The sequence below is a fragment of the Cydia splendana genome, chromosome 12, assembly GCF_910591565.1.
Source record: "Cydia splendana chromosome 12, ilCydSple1.2, whole genome shotgun sequence".
Lineage (NCBI taxonomy): Eukaryota > Metazoa > Arthropoda > Insecta > Lepidoptera > Tortricidae > Cydia > Cydia splendana.
In genome coordinates, this window is record NC_085971.1 from 7,610,040 (window position 1) to 7,630,000 (window position 19,961).

General features: G+C 35.5%; 1 protein-coding gene and 2 non-coding genes across 3 annotated transcripts in view; 2 read left to right on the forward strand and 1 right to left on the reverse strand.

The window, feature by feature from the left end:
- Positions 1 to 695: 695 nt before the first annotated feature.
- Positions 696 to 19,961, reverse strand: part of LOC134795419 (uncharacterized) — a 217,164-nt gene continuing 197,898 nt past the window's right edge. Inside the window, exon 8 of the mRNA XM_063767258.1 lies at positions 696 to 815. The gene's annotated coding sequence lies outside the window, so the exon portion shown is untranslated. The remainder of the gene's footprint in view (positions 816 to 19,961) is intronic.
- Trnas-aga (transfer RNA serine (anticodon AGA)) lies at positions 12,267 to 12,348 on the forward strand. The gene has a single exon. It is a non-coding gene; the product is annotated as a tRNA-Ser (tRNA).
- Positions 19,589 to 19,661, forward strand: Trnar-acg (transfer RNA arginine (anticodon ACG)). Its single transcript has one exon. It is a non-coding gene; the product is annotated as a tRNA-Arg (tRNA).

A 19,961-nucleotide genomic window follows, 5' to 3' on the forward strand; every position in this document is an offset into this window, starting at 1 on the left:
CGCAATACATTGCGTCTTAGAATAAACTTTAAAGTGTATTAAAAATCAAACCCCAAGTTATTTTTAAAAGTCGCTGAACAAATGTTGGTCAATATGAAGAGTACAGCCTACAGTTTAATTTTTTGCTCATGTTACAGGCCACACCCGGTATACATGGTGAATAAAATCCTTGCTGTACCTATTTACATCTTAAAACGTCGTAATAAAGCTTTCAGTTGCGTATAAATAATAAATACTGTCCAATCTGTCGCATTTCACTGTTCGCATCGGATGACGTAATGGACCTTACTTTTTGGGTTCCTTCTTTGCTTTATTATAAGTCAAATCCAAATTAAATAAGTACATATAGAACACTTCACCCTGCGTAGTACGTCACGCACGCACTCGAATTTTTATTAGGTATATATTAGGTAGTAACAAACAAGCGTAGGTATGGTCCGTCGGATTGTGAGCGGTTACAGTTACATTTTGAAATTGACAAAGGGGTGTCACTTTCACGGTACAACACTCATAATGCAAATCTACAACACAATTTCGACGCTCAGTTACAAATTGATAGATTTACTGTTGTTTCCCATGTTCCATGGAATTATGAAATCCACCAAACCAGAGGCTAGCAGTAACTTTAGTTTGCTAAAGCCTTGTACATACAGTACAGCAACATAAACGAGAGGCGTAACTAGGCGCCGCGGTTGTAAGCATAACAATGCCCGCTGTAAGATGACCGCACGCAACCGCGGCGAACAATAGCCACGCAATTCGTGGACTAAACAATATTCAACTCTCTTATGCAATGCATGATCAAGATAGCATTTCTTTATTAATGCAGCTCCTATTAATGTTATATGAACTTTATTTCCTATAAATTCTGGAAAGATATTGATTTTCAAGAATATCATACTAGGTCGCAATAGCGCGCGTTTGTTAGTTCAAGTTACGAGCTAACAAACGCACACTGTTGCGACCTAGTTTCTAGTTAATAGATTCCTTAAAATCGAGGATGTCACAACTCTCCTCTGTCACAACTCACCTCGGTCTCCCCTACTTATACAAGTTGACTCTGAGCGGAAAAAAATCTTGCATAATATTATGACAACTTGTCGTTCTGAACGTATGGTACCTACACACTAAACTTAGGGTAAATTAACCACAACGCGAAATATAAGTTATTTATTTATTTTATTAGTTTTATATAGTTTTAATTTATTTAGTTTATACATAATTTTAATAATAGTTTGTATAAATTAAAGTAATTGAGTTATCTATTATATAAATATAGATTACGTAGATAATTTATTAGACGTAGGTATACATGCGTCGGTGTACGTGTCCCTAATATAAAATTCCAAAGGATTAGATTGAAAATTGTTACGTTTATTGATGTTTTCCGCGATACCATGTATACCTAACGGTGCCAACTGCGGGCAGGTGGCTCAGTAAAATCATACGAGTAATCGCAAAAAACACTTCAAGTGCGCGTACAACGACACCGATTAGCCCACACAGTAAGCATCACCATTTAGATGTGTACATATAAAGTAGCACAACAGGATTATATTAAAAGTAAAAGATATAGGTACTTAATAATACAATACAAATAGGGCTCCGGTTCTCATCACTCAGTTTACAGATCAGATACGTATACCTATTACCAAATACTTATTGTGGGTATTGCTACGACTACGATACGAAGATATTACCTACGATATTTATATTTATGCTTTATTCGATTAATAGCCTATTTCCAAACAATTCTCCGTCACAAGAATGACAATGAAGGTAATAGCGCTGGAGCACGTCACTCGCCTCTCGTTAACCTTTCACGCTACCAACTTATATATTATTCATACTACAATATGACTTTAGTGGGCCAACTTTGCACTCAAAATGTCTTATTAAGACGAAACGGGAGCTGAGCTAAAAGTCAATTTTGAGATTTCAAGCTGAATATACCCGTCGCTCTGACGGGGCGTGAGAGACTGTATTTGTGTGTGTGTAATGCACGCACACAGATGCGTACGCTTGCACCCGCGCGCGCCTCATTGCCGACAATTTGCAATGTTATTTTTCGTGCGTTACTGCCACGAGGCGTTCACTTATTACTTACTGTGTTGCGATTGAATTTTTTGACCCGGCTTACGTTTACGGAACTCGATAATCTTTCTACTACTGTGACTTGGCTTTGTTTACTTGACTTTGCTGATCAGCTTATTGTTTTGGACTCCGTGAGTTGTGGTTACCTATTGGACCGCACGCAATTCATCTACCTTTATTCAAGTAATTAAGCGTAATTAGCCGAAACCTTTATAAGAGTGTAATTCATAAGAAGTACATAAGATATAATTTATGTACTGGTTTGCTGTTAGCTTTTAATTGTATCACTTTACATAAATGTTACTCAAATAACTAACACGGTTACACTGTTGTAAGAACATTATTTTTCAGGTAGGCCTTATTATACCTACTATAGGCCTTATTACCTCCTAGTACCTTAGTAGTAGTAGTACTACTACGGAAATTGATTCAAAGACTCAAGACTGACTTAAGTGGCAGTAGGGTGTAGGGTTTTTTCTAGGCTTAATGAGTTCGCTGAAGCTTATTTTTTATACTTAGCGCACAGAACCACTAGTTTAACAGTATCAGCTCTAACCACATGTCATCATTTTGTCCTTTACGTAACAAACTCAGGGGCCCAGAATATCCGATGTACCTATCAAATCAAGGTTCTGTACCAAATAAGGCCCGGTTATTATAGTTCGTTATTTTTTAGCATTAGAAAGAAGGTAAACAATCATGACGTGTCTTTTTATTAATAATTATTGAAAAACGCTTTCAAAAATTAGTTTATATTACTTATGAAAGCAAAAGAATATAAAAAAGTATATGATTAATACATACATACATACATACATACAATCACGCCTATTTCCAGAGGAGGGGTAGACAGAGACCACGGATTTCCACTTGCTACGATCCTGACATACCACTTTCGCTTCCTTCACATTCATAACATTCCTCATACACGCTCGCCGGTTTAGGGTGCTCTTGCTCATTAATATGATTAATATGATTTATAATTCTAACATATTTGCTATGACTTATTTTTCAATGGTAATTTTTAATAAGACATGTCAAAATCTGTTACCTTAATGCAAAAACTAGGGTTCCGTACATAAGTCCGACTCACGCTTGACTGCACATTTCTAATAGGTTTTCCTGTCGTCTATAGGTAAAGAACTATTTTGTGTATTTTTCAATATTTTAGACCCAGTAGTTTCGGAGATAAAAGGGGGTGAATGGTCATTTTTTGGCTGTTTTCTTAAATAACTTCGAACCTATGTATTTTAAAATTATAAAAAAAACATTTCCATCTTTAGGTCACTAATTTACATATGTGTACCAAATTTCAACTTAATTGGTCCAGTAGTTTCCGAGAAAATAGGCTGTGACAGACGGACAGACAGACAGACGCACGAGTGATCCTATAAGGGTTCCGTTTTTTCCTTTTGAGGTACGGAACCCTAAAAACGAACTTTAAGCGTGCTAACTTTCAAAATTTCATTTTTTATAAGATAGTATAAGTAGATGGGCAAAAATTTTGCGTCCATGTCCACCAGTGAGTAAGTGATTGAGATACCTAAACATTTAACTTTATAATGTAAAATGATATAATTTACTAACCTACTCGTTTAATTTCAGGTAGGTTGAATAAGGAACCAAGTAACCATGGGGAGGAGCAGTATTTACTAACATTTTCTTTTTGGGTCTTCAGAGTGTATCGTTTCCTTTTTTTTGCACATATTACACTTAAATATATATTCTCTGTGTAAACCCTTACGTCTTTCAATGACAAAGGCAAGATCAGCACATGTACAATTTGTATGATCGTGCCTGATATTTGAGATCACAGAAAATAAATATTTTAAATCCACTATTCTGCGACCTTCTAAAATTTTGTTTTATCATGATTCATGATCAAAAAGCTCGGATTCAATAGTCATATCAAACGTCGATTATGCAGTTGATGATGAGCTTGCATTTTCTACCATTGGTGCTGCAAATGCATCAACCGGTGGCGATAAACTTTGCCCTCTTGTAAAACAAATTACTATTGTGATTGTGTCCAGCAAAAGGCCAAAATTCGGTTTACTTTCCTGTTTAAAATATTACTAATTTATTCATATTTCAGATTAGGTACATAGGTAACTGTCTGAATGTTACAATGCCAGCTGGCAAATTCTATCACATTTGTTTGTTTGGTAGTCATGGTAACATTCACTTACATTGATATCCTTATTAAGATCTGTATCTTATTATCCAGACCTTAAAATATTGCCACTGTTGCCCTTTAAAAAAATACTGTTTAAATAATTGGCTACTCAAACAATGCTTCTATAGTATAAATAATGACTACACAAAAATGGGTAGTATTGTATATAATGCACGAAATAAGGCCCGATTCTTAAGCGGGTTTAAATTTTGAGGACATGTCCGCTAATACTATAGACAAAATATCAAGTTTAATAAACACAAAAAAAAAAACATTGATGGGCCTTATTTTATAATTTAGGCCTTACTTTGTAATTTAAAGTAGAGTTAGGCCAAGAAAAATCTATAGCGATTTTGATAGAACACGCAGTGCAAGTATTATTTCAAACGTCGCTTCTATGAAATTATGACATATAAATAACACTTGCACTGCGTGTGCTATCAAAATTGCTGTAGACTTTTCTTGGTCTGACTCTAAAATATTCTTTATTACACCACAAACATAAAAACAAATTAAAAAAAAACCGGCGAAGTGCAAGTCGGACTCGCACACGAAGGGTTCCGTACCATTATTTATAAAAACGGTCACCCATCCAAGTACTGACCCCGCCCGACGTTGTTTAACTTCGGTCAAAAATCACGTTTGTTGTATGGGAGGCCCCACTAAAATTTTTATTTTATCCTGTTTTTAGTATTTGTTGTTATAGCGGCAACAGAAATAAATCATCTGTGAAAATTTCAACTGTCAATTTCAAAATTTCTACTATCACGGTTCGTGAGATACAGCCTGGTGACAGACGGACGGACGGACAGCGGAATCTTAGTAATAGGGTCCCGTGTTTTACCCTTTGGGTACGGAACCCTAAAACCGATTTACAATGTAGATAAAGGTAGCAACAGGCGGTCTTATCGCTGTTAGTTCTTATTCTTCGTTTGTTTAGCATTAGAGTGAAGGTGACGTGTCTTTTTTAAGCATGCAATCGTATAATTATTTAGCTTTTTTTGTAATAGTTATGTACTTAGTGGTTAATATTAGTATTTACTTTTTTTTTTCAATAATGCTTAAAAACGAAGTATAGACATGACAACCAAATATTAACGCCATTGTAGGGCAGGATATACAGAACATGAATCATTAGTACTGTCACGCTCCGTGATTGTTGAGCCATTTAGGGTTCTAGCTAAATTGGACATTCCATAGAGCACGAGTAAGTATGGAACAACCAATTCAGCTAGGACCCTAAATTGCTCGACAATTACGAAGCGTGCCTGTAGGTACCTAAAAAATTTGTTAACCCATTTTAACCATGCAATAAAATATTTTTGATTTTGATTTCTAATTTGAAATATTAGAATCAAAAAGTTCATAATAGATTGTATATCATAACTACAAAAATGTGTTCCCTACTCTCAACCCAAAACCCCTTGTATCTTAGGATCTAGATATTTTCACACAAGACGGTTTATCGATAACTTCTTACATCACTAGATTATCGACATTAAATGTCGACTATTGCCCATCACTTTTCTGGCTGTGTACGTATTTAGAAACTTGACTCCGCCCCTAAAATTAGTGCGATAGGGACAACTGCAGCTGAGGCGAAAAATCCTGCGTAAAAATGACAAAAATCGAGGTTTCGTAGTCCTCTTTTTCCTCCCCCAAAACTTAACCAATCGTAACCAAATTTGGAAATCTAAATGATTATGAAATTATCTGTGTCGGACCGTTTTGCTTTTTTGGCTAATTGATATCAGTTTTGAATACCACGCCTCTCATTGCGGCATAGTCTATTAGGCCATTTTGGCCGTTTTTGAAGGGCTCTAGCGCCTTAAAAAACAAAAATATCAAAAAAAGCAAAACGGTCCGACACAGATATTGACAATATTAATCTGTGTTGAAAAAATCTTTGCTCTAGCTTCAAAAACCACGGAGGAAAACGAGGACTACGTTTGTATGGAGGAATGACCACTCCTGTTGGCTCTTAAGTTACAATTTGTGTATATCTCTTCACCAATATTTTTATCTTTCAATTATTTACTTTCTTAAATTTTAATTTTACCGCTTCTGAAATAAAGACTAAAAGTTTTCACGGATTAATATCGCGTGTCAACACACAACTTAACAAAAATTACGTGTATACTACGTGTATATCCATTTTTGTAGATTATTTTATATATGGGTAGTTTTGCACATAGTTATTTTTACAGAGATTTTACAGGTACCTACTACAGAGAGTACCTACATATATTTTTTCAATCCATTTTAGTCCATTAAGAGTGTGCAGCAAGCTCGGTTCTCCATACAAACGTTAGTTACGCTCTCATTTTAAAACGACTAGCTAGATTGTTCTGAAACTTTGTATGTACTTACAATAGATTTACTTGATGTCATTGTATATGCGTAACAACAACGCGTAGTTTTAAAATAAGAACGAAAGTCCGTTTGTATGGGAAGGTGAAATTCGGCCGAGCTTGTCGACATTTTCTATTTATTGATTAAAACTTCTTTGTTGCTAGAAACCATTTCATATGATACGATCAAAATTCAATTTTAATAGCATAGAGAGTTTAAATATAAAACTTTATGATCACACACAGTCACTGGTAGTAATTTGGAAAGTGTAATGAATATTTGAAAGTCAGTAAAGTGCCCGTAGCGAGCAACCCGCCCGCTTTAATATTGAACGAGTGTAAAGGGCATCGCGCATATTTCCCTGGAGGCCTGTGTTTACCCAGCTTTACTACGAGCTATGCTAATGCTTTATTTTAGTGCATTGAGTTAACATTGTGCTGTTGTTATGAAAACGTAACTCAATCGGGGCTTAAGTGCTGATCCATTTAATATTTTTTAATAAAAATGAAACGATAAAATGATACGTTTCTCAAAGCCTCCATGTCTCTAATAATGTAGTCTACAGACCTTACAGAATTTTAGAAAAAAAAAATACATGACATAAATACTTTAATACTAATATTTCGGACAAACAAATGTATCCATAGAGTGTTAGTAAAACAAACAAATATCTTAATCTAGTGTTAGTATTTATACCTAGACATTTAAGATCTGCTAAATTTGTAATACATATACACACATACATACACATACATATACATTTACTCTACTACTACAGCATAGTAGGTATATAATTATTATAAATTGCGCTACACTTTTGATTTGCTCGGTCCAATGCTTTAGGATTGGACAATCAAATCTATCAGCTATTTCTCTTAGAATGCTGTTGGGACTATATCTAACACGATTCAGTAATGAGACTATATTTTTCCTTAATATCTTTATTAGAGTTGTTAGTGTTACGTTATTGCGTGTATTTATGAGCTCATGCACGTTCCGATACAGTTAGGCGCAGCGGAAGTGATGCCCCAGTCACCTCGGCATTGTGTGCAGAACCGCATTATCTTTTATAAATACACCATACCTACTACCAGACTTTGTATTCCTGCAGCTTACCGAGCTTGTGCACTTGGTTACGCGCACCAACGTTAAGTGATCTCGAAACCTGTATGAATTATGAAAGAGCACTGAAAGAGCGGATTTATCATTTTTTGCGCCGGCGATTAAATATATCAAAATGAAGTACTTACCTACCAGTGGCGGCGCGTCCATAAAAGCCGATTCCCACCGGCTTGCCTGTTTTTGGACGTTTGAGCAGAGTTGTAAAGGAAATATGTAAGCCAAATTAGGCCCGGCTTGCCTATGGATATGTTTGACGCGCCGCCACTGTTACCTACTTACAAAATATACATTTCTGGTGTCCAAAAATAAAGTATTTCAATGCCTTATCCAAATTTATTGCTTCAGATGCAGAAGATAACAATTCTCTGATATTTCGTAGCCTAAAAAAGCCATTCCACCAGCCACATCCGAGCCCTGTACACTAGTTTGCAGTTGCATGTGTTCGGATCACGATTGAAGGAAAACCTTTTGAGTTTGAGTTTGTATTCAATGTGCCCAATACATTGCTTTTAAACTAGACCCTGTAATTCGTTACAACGTGGCACAGAGTTTGCTAAACTTGTGAATAACGGCCTAGTTTTGAGTTAGACATTTTCACGCGCCAGTGCTTCATTACTAATACCTAATACCTATAAAGTAGTTAATAGTTGGTAGTGTAGTCTTTGGTAGACTTGTATAAGACACCGAGTGACGGAAAACCCATTGTTTATTACTAACAATGCCGATAGTGCGGTAAACCTGTTGTGGATCTCTCCATTGTGGAGTAGGTACAGGGAAAATTGTGTAATGTTGTACAAATATAATTATGCATAAACAGTTAGTTACATACTTACCTAATTTATACCTATATGCTATGTATAGGTGAAATACATAATAAAGTTTTGCCCTAACCATCCGTAAGCGACGTTGGAAAACCATTTAAATTGAAATTGATTGCGCGAATGTTAGTCCGAATTAGGACAGGTAGAAAGTATGTCACTATAATATGTACCATGTTTGTAAGGAAGATGTAAGTACCTACACGTTTCGACATCCACAAGAACATTTTACCTTTTGGATCTACCAGGGTCGCTTTATTTGTGAGACCTTTAAACCCTCATTTACTTTTTATGCATTCCTTAAATGTATGAATATGCATTATAGAGCTAAATACCTGGAAGCATAAACGCCGTCCGTCGTTTCAAACGGAGCTATAAAACGGATAAACGGATTAACTGGCGAGAATTTATACTCGTACTCACCCGCCGTGACACTCACGCTCATTATTTTAACTTAAAACACCTTATACGTGAATTTAACGTAAATCCTGTTTAAGCTGACCTCTAGAATTCATAACAACTATGCGTAAATTATTTAGCCTTATTATGGACCGCCTGTAATGGCGCGCACAGCACATTTGTGAAGCCTACGACTTGCAGCAAATGAAATGTAAATTACCTCACAATGCTCCGAATATAGAGCGCTTAGTTCATGCGACGTGTGAGGGACACAGCACTAGGTATTCTTACATTTTCGTCAACATTAATTTGCATATAATGCCGCACCTGTCTTGTACACATGTACACTTATGTGCAGGTATATATTCTCGCCTTGGTTTTTAAATAACTTCGGCATAATTTCTTTGTTTGATATATGTTACAGAGATATTATAGTCATAATTATCAAATTAGCATAATAAACACGTCATCTGCTGAACAAAAGGCTGAGAGGTCAAGCAAATAATTCAAGAGAAAGGAAAATATATTACTGTAGGTAGAGGTAACATTATTTTCACCACACCAGCTCGTTATTAGGTACGAGGTTTTCTTCAATCTTCAAAAACTGACGAGAAAGTTGCATTTTATTTACAACGCTTGGCAAGTTATTTTCTCAAGTTAGCTGGTAGAATTAATTGACTTTTTTTAAGTGATGATTTTGAGTATTAAATATTTAATTGCATTACGGTTAGTAGGTATTTTCGCCGCGTTAAGTATAGGGATTACTCACTAATTTAGGTACTTCCGCACTAATAAACAACAACCATCCTTACCTTACAAATATGTACCTAGTATTTGTAATTTATGAATCACGAAATGCAATATTGCATCAATTTAATTAATGACTGGTAGATAGGTATAGATAGCCCAGCCCAGGCCGTCTCAATTCTTATCATCATTATTCATCCATTCAATAATCCGTAGATTACCCTTTTAATTACCTAAGTTATATTTACAACCTACTTATTAATTACATAACATATTATGCGCAGTAAAAAAATAATAGTGTATCTACGCATATAGGAGTAAGCATAAGTTTATTGCATTTGAAGGAAAGTAAATGACATATGTGACGTCCCACGGTCAAAGGTACCTTATGGCGGGTATGGAGTTATGCATACCCCAGTAATCTACAATAAATAAGCTATCGATAACACAAAAGATCAACCTTCTAGGTTGCGTAGTTACAGAGATATGATTTTTTGAAAATAATGTTGTGAAATGAGCAACTTTACGATAGAGAAGTTTTAAGTTTAGCCGCCTAAAAAACTATGTTCCTGAAGTAAGTTACATAGTTGACTACAAATAATAATGCCTTATATATCTGAGATTAAAAAAATATTGCGACTTGTTCTGTAATGCAAATAGAAACTTTTGATATCGACTGATTTATGTGTATACTAACCAATCTCTTGAAAATAAAGTTTTATTTCATTTTCACGATTGATTGCAATGAGCTCTCAAAATTTAAATTTTATCTATTAGAAAACGACACTGACAGACAGTTTAAGCAAAAAACAATACCGATTTAGAGGTGAAAATTTATTTTCTGACTTTTTCATATAAAATCACAAAATTGAATATTTTTACTTTTAATGTGACACACAATCAATTTTTCTGAGCACATATGAAAGAAATTCTGTCATTCAAATGAAATAAATCCTAAAACCCCAACTAAATACTATATTTAACCCCTTATGCCACTTTAAACTTACATAACAATAACAGTATTTGCTCCATACATTTACGAAAAGGTACCTTATGGAAATAAATCTAATAATACATCACTACAAAATATCAATCATATTATAGTTTATCTTTTGTGAATAGAAAATATTAATTTACATTAAACTGCCCCCAATTTAATTAGTTCTTCGTCATAATAATCTTAAAAAAGACCAATAATTTGTATGTAATGAAAAGGTACCTTGTGGTCAAGTTACATGATGAGGCATGATGATGATGGAACAGTTAGGATAAACTAATAATATTTTGGGGTTAAGATGGTATAAATCGTCTATTTCTTATCAATAAAATATTTCGGTTGCTATTGAAGATAAGCGGCATTGAGGTTCAATGACCTCAGATATTCCATAAGGTAATGCGTCGGGTATTGGCATTTTTCAGCAAACCAATGGCTGATTTACTGCATGCGACCAAACCAAATGAAGATTATTCTAGTTAAGAAAGACTTGACGAGAGTAACTTTGGTATAATAGCAGTCTACTTGGATTTGTGATGTCGGTCTATGTACGGTTATAATATTTGCGAGGCGCCCCAACCAGAACTGAAATTATCAAATTAGTTTTGCAGAATGCTAATACAGTTCTCTACCAAACTTCTTTTCCCGTATTGACTAGTTTTTTTGGGAATTTTCAATCTTTTTTCCATAAGGTACCTTTTCTACTAAACTCTGAGACGACATTACTAGGCTTATAACTAACTTATAACAAAAATAAAAACAGGTAAACAAACGTTACGCATTAAGGTTTCAGATCACACAATAAAAAAAAATTGAGCATTTTTTCACCTCTTTACAAAACATTTAATATCTCCGAAACTAGAAACCCTCATAAGGTACCTTTTCCCGTGGAACGTCACATATCATTTTAAACATAAGTATGTAAATTAAAAAATTCTAAGTATAAGAAGAAGAACGTCCTATGTGCGTAATTTTTGAATGGTTTGGTTAATATTTAACGCGGCCAATAAGTAGCTTAGGGTACGTGGTACCTGTCTAATGTCATTGCGTCTTACTCTCGCATTAAGCAAAATTCCTTAAGTAAACGGAAGACAGCAACATTGTTGGCTTATTTTTTAAGGTTATTGCGTCAAATGTGTGAGTAAAGTTTGATCGGCTAACTCTGTCTGTATCCGCGTTGTCACGACCGAAGATTAATTTTAGCAGTTAAACATGTTTACCTCCGTATGTCATGTTCATACCTAATCGTAAAACCGCACTTCACACAAAACGAGAAGTTCATGCGCCATTAAATTTGTTTTATAGCAAAATACCTACATACTCGTATTTACTAGGTCAATATTACTACTACAGTATGAAGTTGAAATTGTACGCATGACGTAGGTACTCATATTAAACAATCGATTTTACTATACGTATACTGTATAGTGTATACAGTGTATACTATTTACATAACTAATTAATTTTGTCTTGAAGTCTATTGTCTTTATCAAAAATAATTGCCATAAGACATTTGATTACACCACGTATAACCTAAATAATATTTTCGTTCGCTCAGTCATCAGCAGTCGTGGCCGAGCGGTTAAGGCGTCTGACTAGAAATCAGATTCCCTCTGGGAGCGTAGGTTCGAATCCTACCGACTGCGAACTTTTTGCTTTTATTTCAAAAATGTTTTTTTTTATTGTACTTAAAACTTTAGATATTTATTTGTAAAAGTTTTTTATAGTGTTCAATTATAATCGTATACAACCAGAGAGTTGGTGTTAGTATGGATGCCTCCGCATCCGACGAACTTCATCAATCTATTATTTATTTTTTATTCATATTTATTCAAACAGCATCCCAATACATTACGCAGGTCCCGATCTCAGTTTCGTGGTGCAACATAAACAACGTATTGATCGCGGAGATGGCCGGCACGGACAGGGCAGGGTCTCATTAAGGAGTGCACGTGCGCCGCCTACGGCTGAGGTCGTCGACGACTAACGAGTATTCGCCAATCATGTTCTATAAATGGACAATTCATGTTCATAAATTGCGACATCAAAAGAAGTTTGCATTCGTCACGACTCTTATTATGTATTTTTTAGTGGGACAGATTCACGAAAATGTGTAACGTGCAATGGGATTTTGTGTCTGAATGTTCCAAGGTACAAGCTTGCTGGTTGTGAATATAAGTAGGTAGTATAGGTAGGTATAATACATTTTAGAATTTTATTCACAAATTGCTATCCTAACTATTACCATTCTTTACGTATGTAACCTTCGGGGACATAAAAGAACAAAATAAATTATCACATTCAATCTGCTTAACCCCACTATCATAATGGGATTAAACGCAAAGACAACACACTATCAGTGTATAAAAACACAATGTCGGCTTGAAATGAAACACTAAACCGCATTAGCCTCGGCCAACTGGCACCCCTGTAACTTCTCGCCGGATTACGACTCTGTACCAGGGATTTAAGGTTTCATTGATTTCGTGCCGCCCCCTGCTTTTCTTTGGACTCTCAGACCCCTACTATGAGATTTCGTTCGAAGTAGTCTAACCGGGTAATTCTTAAGCCGACCTGTCCGGCTGTCCAGACACTTAATATACAGGGTGATTGGAAATTCGCCGTATTCCTTGAAAGGGGTTATTCTATGGGTCATCTGCAATGATTTAAGTCCAGTCAACCAGGGGTCAAAACTCATTGGTTTTCAAGTAATTTGAGTTTTTAGTTTTTTGTTTAAAAAACCCGCCTTTCGACTAAAAAGTGGTAATTGTGAAAAAATTACTTAAATTTGGAATTAAAAAAAGCATTCATCTAATAGCCAATAAACTACTGATTACGTGAAATAAAAAAAAATTACCATAACTTTCCAAAATTTTCCAAAAAAAATGATTTGAATTCACAATTTTTTGTAATTTTCCCAAGACTTTGTAACATTTTAAGGCATTACTTAAAAAAAAAAGTATGACACTTTGCGTACAAAATACAGAAATGGGTTCCTCAGTTCCTCAGCTTTCTAAAAAAGTACGAGAGTCGTCATTTTCTCTTAAACTTTTTAAAATAATAATAATAATAGCAGAGCAGGCGGAAGACGTGACCATTAATCGGTTTGTTTGTGTCACTTTATTATCTCCATGGGCTTTATTTGTCCCTTAATCGGTTTGTTTATGTCGTTTTAGTATCTTCTTGGGCTTTATTTGTCTTCGTTACCTTATCTTATCTTATTTTCTTGGGGTAGAGGTCACATCCTTGCCTTCGGTGACACAAACTAACTAACCCCCTTGTTTTGACCCCTGGTTGACTGGACTTAAATCATTGCAAATGACCCATAGAATAACCCCTTTCAAGGAATACGGCGAATTTCCAATCACCCTGTATACCTACACTTTTTATTAGTACGTATATTAGTAGTATATACAGGAATATATTTGCATAAAACAAAGCGCAGATTGAAGGCAAAAAACCTGAAGGGAATTTTTCCCGTAAAATACGGTTACATATGCCCACAATACCCAGCATATTTGTATGTAATAAAACTGTAACTAAATATCTATTTTAATACGTTCGATCCACCGTTTCCATTACAAAACATTTCGTTTAAGTTATACGGAAATGCACGATTAAGTTAATATCGTGACTAATTTAATTTTATGTGGACGTAACGAGCATACTCGTCTGGTTAAAGATGTCGAAGAATGTGGCTTCTTAATGTGGTGCACTAAAATCCTTACTTATATGCGTTACTGAGATATTTCGATGTAATCTTGATCGCATTCACTAGCCGTGGTCTTGCCGTGGTAGAGGCTGGAGTGGAGGAGCTTGGTTGTTACGAATATTCATTGCTAATACCGGCCACTTTATAGACAGACCTCAGACCAGTATACATCTGAGCTTTGATTACACATAATTGTTAAAAATCTGAAGGTCTAGTTAGTCAACGATGAGATGAGATGCCAGTCGCGATAATACATCGTGAATAGTTCAGGCTTCGGAGTCAAGCGAGGGGACCAGACGGAGGGGGCGAAGCGAGCCGAGACCTCTAATATACAAATATTGCGGACGAAATGAATATATTCGCCCCTCAGCTCGACAAGTGCACGTTTTGATTAAGTCACCCGATATGAATGGATGGACGGCGTAATGGGAAAAGACTGTTCGGTGATGCAACGAGTTTTTATGGGATTTTCTTGCGAGATTACTTTTATGTTGGTACCTTCCTCTACATACCTACTTTCTTTGTTATTGCCAATTTTTTATTTGTGTATTTTACATGTTTTATGATATCGAAATATGTAGGTACAGTATGCAGGTGCCCATGAGCATAAAGCACAAATTTAATACTAATGTAATCATATAATTGTATTAGGTACTTATTGAAAATTTAAGTACAGTAGGAATACCACAGATCTGTTTTACTTTGAGAAAATATTCTGATAAAATAATTAATGTTCAGATAATGACGACAACCTTTTGTTTCTTCGACTGCTTGTTGGAGTAGTATGTCCTGCAAAGTTAAAGTAATACTGATGAAAGAATAATAAAGATATGTAGATACTAAGTTAGAAGAATACTGCACAAACCTCATCATTGGACATTATGTCAAGCTTGAGATATACTCACTGGTCAGCGTTACACAGTCAAACACAACATTTGTTCAGTTGCCATAAGCTCAAAGTAAAAACAGTTGTTCCTAAATGGCTAAAACAACGTTTGCACGCAAATGTAGCCAGTTGTGCCGGTTGGAACCAATCCCGCATCATGTCCCTAGTGTCCCAATCTAATACTCCATATGGCGCTACACATTGTGCAAGCTACATATTATAACCATTTACAGATGAACTCCGCGATGCTCCGACGCCCCTCGCCAAGCTCTCCTCAAAGTTTACAAAAGGGAGGGGAGGAATGTCTAAATATAATGGATTAATATTCATAGTACTAAGGGCGGAAACACTGAAGCAACGACATATGCATGCATTAGGGATGATGAGTCCGGCATCAACAGCTTAATAAATACGGGCGCTAAATTAGAACGCTCCATTTATTGGCCACGGTATCATATCTAATGCTAACCAGTTAAATTATACAGCGGTCGAATAACAAACACGATCTTTCCATGTCAACAAATTTCTCGTATGACGAGTATCATGTTGTAAGAATTCCGCCATTCCGGCGCCAGTGAGTTGACACCGCCGCGGTAATGCGAGGCTTTACGTATGACCTGCTCGAGCAGGCCACCTACAATATGCTTCCTTATTGCGAGTCGATGCGAGCCTGATACTAGGTATTTATATTTACCTCAATACCGTTACACCAATAAACGGAACTAGATGCGCAAGCAGTAACGTCTAGGTAAAGTATGACGCAATGACGTAGGGGGGGAGGTACTTACAACTACTTAAATTATTAAGCTATAATTATTATGTTTGATGAAATAATTATATATCTGTTAACAAACGAATCAATTTTACTGTTAAGTTTTTAATTACCTATTTCAATGAATTTTGGGTTAAAGTAATAATTAGAGATTCCACGAATATTCGGCAACTATTCGGTATTCGGCCTATTCGGCCACTTTGGAATGTGTAATAACTATGATTCGGGGGAAGACAAGACACATTTTAAAATGTAGGTAGGAAACATGAAATAGTACATTTCGATGCTAGTGCGGAAGGTATGTCATTACTTCACGAGTACCGAGATATCTTGGCACGAGCCGCAGGCGAGTGGCAAGACTCGGGACGAGTGAAGAATGACATTTCCGCACGTGTATCGAACGACGTTTTTTAATACAGTTGCGAAAAAATAAGTAAAATATCGTACACTAAACCAAAGTGGTAACAGTGACAGCTCGCTTAGACGTCGTCTTTAAGTATATTATATCTATGGGCGTTTGGCAGCTATTCCGTTCCATTCAGACAACTTATTAAGAACGGAATTTTCAATATTCAATATTAAAAAATAAACGTGTTATAATGATGAGGAGGTAAGTATTAAAATATGAAATATGTATATTTTTCACATTCTTACATTAACAGTAGGTTTTTATGCTGATTACGACGTTTAAAGGAAACTAATATTAACACTCATCAATAAGTAGTCGTGAATTGGAACAAGTATAAATTTAAAAAAATTGGAAAAGTAAAAAGCACTAGTTCGAGATAACCAACTTTCCGCACGCTAAACAGCTACGTAAAGTAGCACTTTTTGAGCAACTGTATTAAAAAGAAAATAATGCTGTTAACTCTAACTAAAAGCCGAAGGGAAAAGGAATCTTGCTCGGATTGATTTCGATTAAATTGTTGACGAATAAAGATCATTTATAAGGCTTTAATATATACAAAGATATGGAAGATATGATCCCTAATAATTTACTTAACATTGAACTTTTGCTTATTGTTAATCTGATTAAAAAGCAAAGATTGACTGCCGTCTTTATGCGAGTATTTTTTTTATATTAAGTAAAAAAACACATCATATTTGTCATTGTACATATATTTACCTGTAGTACTAATAGAAGACAACTAGTATTCCCATAAAGGTTGTTTGGCTTGAGTCATGTTTGTGGTTCCCACAGGCGGCCCACGCATCTCGCACCTATTTGCCTCTTCTAAAAAACTGTAGCTACAACTTCTTTTTTATGTTTACCTTTAACTTACGGAGTAATTACGGAACTGACATAGGACGGGTCGGGTTTATTGTTGACAATAGGTAAGGTAGGCTATTTAAATTTAAGCGCTATCAAAGACGACCGGTAGCAACTAATTATAATTTCTCCAAGACTAAGGGTATAACGAGTCCATTAACTGTCCAATCGTATATTACACAGTTTAGTACTATTCGAGATGAACTCCGGCCATTATAATATCTACATACTTACCTTAAATGTATTTTTACAAGTTATTATGGCGCTATGTCTACGAGAACAAACGAAACGGTCTCTGAAACGTTATAAAATCACATCTTCTGACGTATTCGGCAACTTAAAAAAACTGAACAAAATACCCCTCAAACAATGTACATAAATTAAATATTAATGATTTGGATTTTATTTATGATAATTTACTTTACAAGTAGTTCAGTCATTATTTGTGGTTTTTGAGCCTCTTCGAACCTGTAAACACTCGAGCGCCCGTCGTCGTCACGTCCAAGTGGTCGGAGCTGTTCGCACTTCGCACATTTCACAAGCCACTCGAGCACATTCCTAGAGAAAGCGTGTTATATCTGTAACCTTGTTGACAACTTGACAACTAACTTGAGGATTTCTCATAATTTTAGAAAATAGAAAAAACGTAACACTTCTGAAGCAACAGAGAGCGAAAATTCCTCCTGTCAGCATCTCATAAGTGGCGGGTTATTCTTGATTAAGAATCATAAAACGATATTTTTACGAAGGAAGTACGGCCAGCGGACACCGCCGCAGCGCGGGCGACGACGCGTTGATGGCCTAGAACCTTGTCACACTCGTTTATGCCGCTAATGACCTGCGTGAAAAGTTTTATAGTATGAAAAATTGCTCGCCGCCGCTAATATGACAAGGGAAATCGTAAAAAATGAAATATTGTTGTAAGTGGAAATGATGAGAAAAGTTTATTTTGGATATTTTTTTTGACTGGGACTATAAAGTTAAGTAGGTTATGTTAGGAAATTAGACTTAAATACTTACCTACTTCATTCCAACAGACTACAAATAAGATTTTTATTACATTTCCTGTCTAATAAAAAATACTGTAAATTATGTACAGTCACTTATGTTACAGTTATAATTTTTTATGACAATAAATTGTTGTCATAGGTACCTACTACATTATTTTCACTTTATTTATTCTTTGCTTCCAAAGAAAGGTTTTCCTTAGATAGTACTCGTATGTGATAAAACAAACGACGCAGAGATTCACAACACGATTCAAAGCTAAAATAACCATATTAATTTTAAATTGTATTCAACTTTACAGTCTGTTCTATTATCTCATCTCTGGTTGTAGTGTTAAATTCCTGCTTATTAAATTCCATTATATTTCATTTCAAGGGCCAAATATCGATATTCAAAGAACATGGATCTCCATCTATAATGTCTATCAAATTGGTAATACATAATAGCTATCTAATTACAGATATTTCGATTTTTGGTAGATCAAGATCAGGGGAAGCCAGGTAATTCCACATATATTATATTATTAAAATGTACTAGTATGAAATACAACAACAATCTCACTTTATCACAAACTGAATTGAATTCTTCGTAATGATCATAAGTTTCTACGATTACAAACACGAAGTCCAGTGGCGCCACTCGGTTGGCGGGCGGCGCGCGCACTAACGAGGCCACGCGCCAGCACGCGACCTCTGTGTTCGCTAATTAGTACCGCGCTCACGTGGCGCTAATCAACCCTTTTGTATCCACATGCACGCCTACATGGAACTATTGAAACTTACATCTTCATTAAGGATATTATTCAAACCGTGATACACTAAACTAAACTAATGGAACTGAATATTGTCAAAATAAAAAATACCTACACATAAATAAATATGTAGTTTACTTGTTTAGTCTATAATAAATCCATTACTAATAAACTAAAATAAGTAAGTAGGTAGGGACTACCACGTTCGGCGTGTCGCCTCTCTGTCGCACTTGTAAATTCGTACGTAAGTGTGACAGGGAGGCAACACGCAGAATTAGTTACAAAACATTTGTATCATATAAACTTTAGTACCATCTCATAATTTTGTATAATTTTTTAATTATTTTTAATCTTCTAATTACAGTAAAACCACTTCTTTATAGAATTAATTCTCTTTGTTTAATGCTAATGCAATGCTAAACAAACATTTTCTTCAGCATTACTTGTATACAGCACCCAATCCATAATTTCGACCTGTTTCTCAACTGGCCCTGTGGCGCAACGGATAACGCGTCTGACTACGGATCAGAAGATTCCAGGTTCGAATCCTGGCAGGGTCGCGATAATGCCTTTTTGTTTCTTTTTGTATTTGTTACCTCTTATTTTATGGCAATTAATTTCATCTGGCCTGTAATATGCTTTTCACTACGTTTTTATTGTCACTAATTTAACTTAATACGCTTATTATAAAGGATTTTTTTTTATAAGCAACTTGTTTTAAATGCGCACATAAAACCTACTCAAGTTTACACTAATGCAGGGGTTCCCAAACTGTGAGCAGCGGCATTCTAGTGCGCCGTAGACAGGAAAGAGGGGCGCCGTGAGGCAATATTTGTTTGGACTGTACCTATATATTTCAA